The 6,943-nt window shown below is 42.5% G+C and overlaps 1 pseudogene; it reads left to right on the top strand.

The window, feature by feature from the left end:
• Window positions 1-4,958: 4,958 nt before the first annotated feature.
• On the top strand, window positions 4,959-6,766 carry LOC109901747 (lysosomal thioesterase PPT2-A-like; annotated as a pseudogene).
• The last annotated feature ends 177 nt before the right edge of the window (window positions 6,767-6,943 follow it).

Here is a 6,943-nt window from a genome sequence, read left to right as displayed (position 1 = left end):
CTTAATTGAGGAAAATAAGAACAATCCGAAATTCCTTTTTAATACTGTCGCAAAGCTAACTAAAAAGCAGCATTCCCCAAGAGAGGATGACTTTCACTTTAGCAGTGATAAATTCAGGAACTTCTTTGAGGAAAAGATTATGATTATTAGAAAGCAAATTACGGACTCCTCTTTAAACCTGCGTATTCCTCCAAACCTCAGTTGTCCTGAGTCTGCACAACTCTGCCAGGACCTAGGATCAAGAGAGACGCTCAAGTGTTTTAGTACTATATCTCTTGACACAATGATGAAAATAATCATGGCCTCTAAACCTTCAAGCTGCATACTGGACCCTATTCCAACTAAACTACTGAAAGAGCTGCTTCCTGTGCTTGGCCCTCCTATGTTGAACATAATAAACGGCTCTCTATCCACTGGATGTGTACCAAACTCACTAAAAGTGGCAGTAATAAAGCCTCTCTTGAAAAAGCCAAACCTTGACCCAGAAAATATAAAAAACTATCGGCCTATATCGAATCTTCCATTCCTCTAAAAATTTTTAGAGAAGGCTGTTGCGCAGCAACTCACTGCCTTCCTGAAGACAAACAATGTATACGAAATGCTTCAGTCTGGTTTTAGACCCCATCATAGCACTGAGACGGCACTTGTGAAGGTGGTAAATGACATTTTAATGGCATCGGACCGAGGCTCTGCATCTGTCCTCGTGCTCCTAGACCTTAGTGCTGCTTTTGATACCATCGATCACCACATTCTTTTGGAGAGATTGGAAACCCAAATTGGTCTACACGGACATGTTCTGGCCTGGTTTAGATCTTATCTGTCGGAAAGATATCAGTTTGTCTCTGTGAATGGTTTGTCCTCTGACAAATCAACTGTAAATTTCGGTGTTCCTCAAGGTTCCGTTTTAGGACCACTATTGTTTTCACTATATATTTTACCTCTTGGGGATGTTATTCGGAAACATAATGTAAACTTTCACTGCTATGCGGATGACACACAGCTGTACATTTCAATGAAACATGGTGAAGCCCCAAAATTGCCCTCGCTAGAAGCATGTGTTTCAGACATAAGGAAGTGGATGGCTGCAAACTTTCTACTATTAAACTCAGACAAAACAGAGATGCTTGTTCTAGGTCCCAAGAAACAAAGAGATCTTCTGTTGAATCTGACAATTAATCTTAATGGTTGTACAGTCGTCTCAAATAAAACTGTGAAGGACCTCGGCGTTACTCTGGACCCTGATCTCTCTTTTGAAGAACATATCAAGACCATTTCGAGGACAGCTTTTTTCCATCTACGTAACATTGCAAAAATCAGAAACTTTCTGTCCAAAAATGATGCAGAAAAATTCATCCATGCTTTTGTCACTTCTAGGTTAGACTACTGCAATGCTCTATTTTCCGGCTACCCGGATAAAGCACTAAATAAACTTCAGTTAGTGCTAAATACGGCTGCTAGAATCCTGACTAGAACCAAAAAAATGTATCATATTACTCCAGTGCTAGCCTCTCTACACTGGCTTCCTGTCAAAGCAAGGGCTGATTGCAAGGTTTTACTGCTAACCTACAAAGCATTACATGGGCTTGCTCCTACCTATCTCTCTGATTTGGTCCTGCCGTACATACCTACACGTACGCTACGGTCACAAGACGCAGGCCTCCTAATTGTCCCTAGAATTTCTAAGCAAACAGCTGAAGGCAGGGCTTTCTCCTATAGAGCTCCATTTTTATGGAACGGTCTGCCTACCCATGTCAGAGACGCAAACTCGGTCTCAACCTTTAAGTCTTTACTGAAGACTCATCTCTTCAGTGGGTCATATGATTGAGTGTAGTCTGGCCCAGGAGTGGGAAGGTGAACGGAAAGGCTCTGGAGCAACGAACCGCCCTTGCTGTCTCTGCCTGGCCGGTTCCCCTCTTTCCACTGGGATTCTCTGCCTCTAACCCTATTACAGGGGCTGAGTCACTGGCTTGCTGGGGCTCTCTCATGCCGTCCCTGGAGGGGGTGCGTCACCTGAGTGGGTTGATTCACTGTTGTGGTCATCCTGTCTGGGTTGGCGCCCCCCCCCTTGGGTTGTGCCGTGGCAGAGATCTTTGTGGGCTATACTCAGCCTTGTCTCAGGATGGTAAGTTGGTGGTTGAAGATATCCCTCTAGTGGTGTGGGGGCTGTGCTTTGTCAAAGTGGGTGGGGTTATATCCTTCCTGTTTGGCCCTGTCCGGGGGTGTCCTCGGATGGGGCCACAGTGTCTCCTGACCCCTCCTGTCTCAGCCTCCAGTATTTATGCTGCAGTAGTTTATGTGTCGGGGGGCTGGGGTCAGTTTGTTATATCTGGAGTACTTCTCCTGTCCTATTCGGTGTCCTGTGTGAATCTAAGTGTGCGTTCTCTAATTCTCTCCTTCTCTCTTTCTTTCTCTCTCTCGGAGGACCTGAGCCCTAGGACCATGCCCCAGGACTACCTGACATGATGACTCCTTGCTGTCCCCAGTCCACCTGGCCATGCTGCTGTTCCAGTTTCAACTGACCTGAGCCCTAGGACCATGCCCCAGGACTACCTGACATGATGACTCCTTGCTGTCCCCAGTCCACCTGGCCATGCTGCTGCTCCAGTTTCAACTTCCACCTGACTGTGCTGCTGCTCCAGTTTCAACTGTTCTGCCTTATTATTATTCGACCATGCTGGTCATTTATGAACATTTGAACATCTTGGCCATGTTCTGTTATAATCTCCACCCGGCACAGCCAGAAGAGGACTGGCCACCCCACATAGCCTGGTTCCTCTCTAGGTTTCTTCCTAGGTATTGGCCTTTCTAGGGAGTTTTTCCTAGCCACCGTGCTTCTACACCTGCATTGCTTGCTGTTTGGGGTTTTAGGCTGGGTTTCTGTACAGCACTTTGAGATATCAGCTGAATAAATTTGATTTGATTTGATATAAATGGGGAACTTCTATTGCAATGGTGATGATGTAGCAGGGAATGGCTGCCACAGCAAGATTCCTATGCTACACAAGGGTATATTTAAGCAATTAGGAAGAAGGGGGTGTGGTATATGGCAAATATATCATGGCTAAGGGCTGTTCTTATGGAACGAAGCAATGCGATGTGGCTGGATACAGCCCTTACCCATGGTATATTGGCCGTATTCCACAAACCCCCCAAGGTGCCTTAAAGGTATTATAAACTGGTTACCAATGTAATTAGAGCAGTAAAATATTTTTATTAGACCATATACCACAGGTATGACAAAACATGTATTTGTAATACTCTAATTACGTTGGTAACCAGTTTATAGCAATAAGGCACCTCGGGGGTTTTGTGGTATATAGCCAATATACCACGGCAAAGGGCTGTAAAGGCACTCCGCGTCGTGTAAGGGAACAGCCCTTACTGGTGGAATATTGGCCAATACCACACCCCCTCGTGCGGTACTGCTTAATTGTAAAACGGAAAAGATCCGCCTGATGAGCATTAGTAGGAACTTTCCAAGTGAAAGCCCTGTAGCTTTTATTTCCCTCCCTTATTTTCTCTTTGACGATCTGAAGAGGAAACTATTCATAACATAGATAGGTAGCCAGCGAGCCACATTACCTTGTTTTTAAACCGCAATGAACATGGGGTGATATATGAAACAGCACAACACGCAACAGCTAGCAAGTTTAGCAAAAACCTTTGTCAGTTTAGGTTAATTTGCTTCACGCCTGACTAATATGTGGACGTTTAACTAACGAGTGAAGTTCAAATTAGCCCTCTCATTACTAACAACAATCCTGTAGGTTACAATGACACCTATTAAGCAAAACATATCCACAACTTCTTGCTAGCTAATTTCTCCATCCATGGTGCAACAACTGGAAGCGGAATTACGGAGTTTCAATAAGTCTCTGGCCGGATTCTGCATTCTGCCCCCTGGTGGCTGGTGTACAGAACAACCCAATCAGAACAAGTGTGCAATTTGTTTGTCCAAATGATGGTACATCTGCATCTGAATGAAGAACCTGCATTATAAACATATTTTTCCCCGCTATGTACATCGGTCATCGTTAATACCATTAGTTGATGAGGCATTTTGCATTACACTCAATGGTTATATCCAATATCAATTTACATTATTTCCCGTCTAATCCTTTTGTGAGTGGAATTTAGGCACAGACTGGAAAGTGTAAACATCCTTCCAGGTGCGTGTTGTGACCATTGAATTACAGTGAACTAAATTGATGGCACCAAACACTCAAAGTCAAGTGAGGCTAGCATGCGCCTGACAATGAAATAAGATGATAGAGGAAAAAGGGGTGTGTTCTTCCGTGAACCCCACCACACAGATGTGTAATAATGAAAGTAGGTAAACATAGTAGACTGGAACTTACATTTCTCGGGTAATGCAAATATGCTAGGGTTATGTAACCAATTATTTTCTCCTGCACTTTGAAGGAATCAAACTTTTTCGGTGGTTTAATTGAAAATGAGAGGATCGTTGGACATCAATGGACTTCTGCTGCTCTTATGTGGAGTTAACCTGGCCGACACGCTTGGGTACAACAAACCGGTCATCATTGTTCACGGCCTCTTTGACGGTCCTAAACAATTCCTTATACTTTATACAGTCTATGAGTGATAACAGATGGTTTTTGGGCCACCAAAACTCAAATAATAAATATAAATATTAAAACAGTGTGGAGTGCCTGGATACAGCAATGTGGAGTGCCTGGATACAGCCCTTACCCGTGGTATATTGGCAATATACTGCAAACCCCTGAGGTGCCTTATTGCTATTATAAACTGGTTACCAATGTAATTAGAGCAGTAAAAATTAATTGTTAATTCATAGCCGTGGTATAAGGTCTGATATATAGTGGCTTTCAGCCAATCAGCATTCAGAGCTCGAACCACCCAGTTTATAATGTATGTTATAATATAATAGGATAACATGTTTCAAGTACATAATTTTTTCTTGTATCTTATTTTGACAGGCCCATCCAGGTACCAATGTGTCAGTGATAGATCTGTATAACATGGCCAGCCCGACGCCACTGTTGGTGCAGGTGCAGGGCTTCAAAAATACGTTCTATCCAATCATGCAGGAGGCATAGCATGGCGTCCATCTTATCTGCTTCTCACAAGGTCTCTCTATCTCAGTTATTCAGCATTTTTGGAACAAGACATAGAGATATAGCTCTGTCTGCTTAATGTTGTCTCCCCCTGCTTCTCCTAGGTGGTCTGATATGTCGAGGACTTATTTCTACACTTCCTGACCATAATGTCCAGTCCTTCATCTCCCTCTCATCACCACAGGCTGGCCAGTATGGAGGTCAGTGATGGTCACTTTCTTCTCATAAGTCATTTTCTATCAAGCAAGGCCTATGTATAGGTCATTTTTTAAATGATTTCCTCCAACAAATTCTACCACATTGAAGTTTTGCTTTTTGTCATACAACAAAGTAAAACTAAAATCTATTAATGTCTCACATTTCAAATAAAAAGTGAAGCTTTGCAAGCCGAATGTAAACACACCACACACATTTAACTAGCTTTTCGTTGTGCTTCTCCCACAGACACAGAAATTCTGACATTGTTTTTTCCTCACTATCTAAAGGCCCATGTTTTTTACGTGTGCTACTCTTCAGTGGGACAGAAATGGTCCATCTGAAATTTCTGGAATGGTAAGACAGAATTGGGTAGTTAAAGGGGAACTTCGGTGTCGAACAAATAGAGGACCAGAACTTTTGTTTGTAGATGTGTATCTGAGCACAGTAAAGAGGCTCACAACTGTTCTTTTTTTAAATGTTTTGTCCTACCAGACCCACACCAAAGAGAACACTTCCTGAGGAGCAGCAATTATCTGGCCCTGCTGAATGGAGAGAGACCACACAGGGAAATGACAGGTACTGAAATGCATTCCTACTGCAGAAATCTCAATATCCAAAACTGAAAACCTAGATTCGATTAGTCATCATTGACTGATAAGGGAGAGACAAAATCTCCACCAAAGTTCCTTACTTCTCCTTTCACACTGCCTTGTCTGCATAATGAACAGAACTACAGATTTTGTAGCAACAAATTTAGTTTGGCTTAACATACTTTCCCAGAATATATATATTTGATAAAACTTCAGATTCAGTCTGGCCCTACTGGCACTGTTGGCCTAAGTAGTTTTAAATTCTATAAAATGTGGAGAGACCTAGTTAGTCTCACTCTCAAAACAAATACATGTATCTCTCTCTAATCATCAAAGTGGAGGAAGAACTTCCTGCGTATCAACAAGCTGGTGTTGATTGGAGGACCAGATGATGGCGTGATTACACCACGGGAGTCCAGGTATCCATGGTCACCATCACTACCATTATTTTACACTAAATTAATTGCCCCGTTGTATATCCTGCATTCTTACACACACATTGGTTGCATCTCTGAGACGTGGGCTCGACACTAGTGACACTCTATACCTATTGGACTAACCATTTCTGTTCTCTTCAATCAGTCAGTTTGGATTTTATGACTTTAACGAGACCATTGTTGAGATGAGGAACCAGGAAGTAAGTTAGTTTAATGGTATCATCTACCATCATTGATAATGTTCATGTCATAATGTGATGGGTAACTATGTGCTTCTTTGTCTCTCTCGTTTGAATAGTGGTACGTTAGGGATTCGTTTGGGCTGAAGACACTGCATGCTCGTGGAGACCTGGCTGTGTATGTGCTCTCAGGAGTGAAGCACAGCTATTGGCATTCTAATGAGACGGTGTTCAGAGGCTGCATAGAGGAGTGGCTGACATGAACATGCACACATACACACTGAATATAATGTTCACAGAAACAGACATAAAAGGTTATGCACATTGTCTTTGATTGACATATCATAGTTGTATGTAGTGCCTTTTTTTTATATATACAGTATTGTTGGTCTGTGATTATGAAACAGCGAAATCAAGTGTTTTTTGTACAATAATAGGAA

Source organism: Oncorhynchus kisutch, linkage group LG13, assembly GCF_002021735.2.
Source record: "Oncorhynchus kisutch isolate 150728-3 linkage group LG13, Okis_V2, whole genome shotgun sequence".
NCBI lineage: Eukaryota > Metazoa > Chordata > Actinopteri > Salmoniformes > Salmonidae > Oncorhynchus > Oncorhynchus kisutch.
The sequence above is the reverse complement of the archived record's forward strand: the minus strand, read 5'-3'. Positions and strand labels throughout refer to the sequence as shown.